Source organism: Pteropus alecto, unplaced genomic scaffold (assembly GCF_000325575.1).
Source record: "Pteropus alecto unplaced genomic scaffold, ASM32557v1 scaffold3, whole genome shotgun sequence".
NCBI lineage: Eukaryota > Metazoa > Chordata > Mammalia > Chiroptera > Pteropodidae > Pteropus > Pteropus alecto.
This window is the reverse complement of record NW_006442484.1, coordinates 68,722,149-68,724,377: the sequence shown is the minus strand read 5'-3', so window position 1 is coordinate 68,724,377 and position 2,229 is coordinate 68,722,149. Positions and strand designations below refer to the sequence as shown.

Here is a 2,229-nt window from a genome sequence, read left to right as displayed (position 1 = left end):
CGGCAGCCGCTGGCTCCAGTCCGCCGCCATTATTCTTTGTTCGCTGCGAGCGGCGGCGATGTTGTGGGGCTCGGGCGGAGGCTCCATCTTTACCGCGGCCCCTCCTGCGAGGGGAAGGCCCCGAGCGCGGGTGTCCGGCGCCTCCCCGTCCCCCCTCCGTCCCCCCGGCTCTCTCTGGCTCCTGCCTCCTCCTCCTGCTCCTCTTACCGGTGGTACAAGCTCCTCCGTCACTGCTTTCGTTCGCGGCCCGGATCTCGCTGGAGTTTTATTCTCTCCCCCACGTAACACACCGCGTCAAACTACACCTCCGCCGCGTCACTCACCAACACTCCGCTTCTCCCAGCCGCCCGGGCCACAGGCAGCAGCAGCCGCCGCCGACTGAGGAGCCGCAGCCAGGGAGCCAGCCAGCGCCGCCCAGTGCCGAGTGCGCAGCGGCCGCGCACGGAAACAGCCGAGCTCGGCCCGGAGGAGCTCGAGCGGCCCCGCCCTCGCGCTGGAGGCGGAACTTGCCGAAGGCCTTCGGGCTTCTTCGTCCGAGGCAAAGGGGTTCCGCCGGGAGTAGGAAGGCGAAGGTGGGCTGGGACCCGCAGGGGGAGGAGTGGTCTAAGCCCCAGAGCGGCGTTTCGACAGATAAAACTGGGTGGCGGAAATTTGAAAGAGGAAGTGGGGTTTATGTGCGGTAGGGTGGGGAATTCCCGAGGGGTTTCGGCGACTCCGTGGAAACCCCCTGCGGGCCTGCCCCTGCGGCGGTGAGCGGCGGGCCGGGCCCGCGTCCTTGAGCGCCGGCGGCCGGGGAACTTTCACATGCTGCCGGGACCTGGGAGACGCGCTGCGGCGTCTGGGATGCGGCTGAGTGCGGGAGTCAGGCGAGTTGGGGAGGAAGGGCTGTCGCGGCTCTGCAAACGCCCCCAAGGCCTCAGGCAGGACCAGGCGCTGGGACCGGAGGCCGCTGAGCTGTCTCGGCGCGGCCCGGGGGCGTCGCGGGCTTTCCGTGGAGAAAGTTTTCCGCCTCTCTCGGCAGGCCGGGCGGCCTCGCTCGGAGAATCAGCTGAGAAACTTGGCTGCAGCCAGGGGGACTATTCTATTTCGGGCGTAGGGGGTGGGGAGGCTCTGGGCGCGGACAGCCAGGGTCATCTTCGGCCCTCCAGGCAAATGACCTGCCCTGACCGAGGTTGCTCTTCGACACTTTCAAAATGTCTTCCCTCCTCCTCTGCCTGCCCACCTTTTTTTCTGGCACCATTCTGTGTCGCTTTCTTTTCACAGCCCGTTTTCTACAGCTATGGTTTGCACCCACTGCCACCCTTTACTGCCGACTCCCATTCTAAACCCTACAGTGTGACTTCCGTTGCTTCGAAGCTACTGAAACTGCTCACTCAGAGGTCGCCCAAGGCCACGATGCTTACTTTTCATTCCTTTTATTGAACTCTAAATTCCTCCTTTATAATTCTCTTTCTGTCCCTTAAAGCAAACCTGTCTTTAGGAGGCAGATCGAGCTGGTCCAAATCTGAGCTCCGCCCCTTATTGGCTTCCTGTTGCAAAGAAAGTTGTCCTTCCTGGTACTTTGTTTTCCCCCTTCCTGGTAGTCTTGATTGATCACCTCCTGCTTTCTCAAGCACTTTAGGCTGAAGAGTATCCACCTTTCCTTCTGTTATTTTCAATCTTTCTATCTTTACTGGCTTTCCTGTTTAGTATTTAAACATGCTTAAATCTCACATTTCTTTAAAGATTTCTTTTAAATCCCTCTCCAACCATGACTCCAGGGTCTCTTACACCATGGACATTGTCATGTTCCACTTCTTAACCTTATGCAGCCTAGCTTCTGTTTCTATCGCTCACTTGAAGCAGCTCTGATTTGTCATAGAGAAGCTTCAGTCATCATCTTACAGGATTTTATTCTAGCATGTGACACTATTGACCACACCTTCATCCAAATGTGCTCTTCTCGCTGCTCTCATTATCAAAGTTTTCTTCTTATCTCTCTGCTTGCTCTTTAACAACCTGCTGCTTGTCCTTTATCCAATTCTTAAATATTGGAACCCCACTGAGCTGAGCCCTCTTATTGAGTCCCGTCATATACACTCTCCTAGGTGGTCTCATCCTCTTCCAGTAGCTTCAGATACCCTCACCGAAGACTGTTCATCCTATAACTCAAGCCTAGGTCTTGCTCTTTAACTCTGGAGTCATATTTCTAACCTCCATTACTACAGTTTCATTTGGACGACCGGAGCA

At 56.8% G+C, this 2,229-nt stretch overlaps 1 protein-coding gene across 9 annotated transcripts in view; it reads right to left on the bottom strand.

The window, feature by feature from the left end:
• The window catches only part of CREB1 (cAMP responsive element binding protein 1), a 57,720-nt gene extending 57,275 nt beyond the window's left edge, over positions 1 to 445 (bottom strand). For 2 of the 9 annotated variants that reach the window (XR_439315.3, XM_025039492.1), the window contains exon 1: positions 208 to 445. The gene's annotated coding sequence lies outside the window, so the exon portion shown is untranslated. The remainder of the gene's footprint in view (positions 1 to 207) is intronic. The other 7 variants (XM_015596552.2, XM_025039491.1, XM_006921391.3 and 4 more) reach the window with 5 other exon arrangements.
• Positions 446 to 2,229: the final 1,784 nt, after the last annotated feature.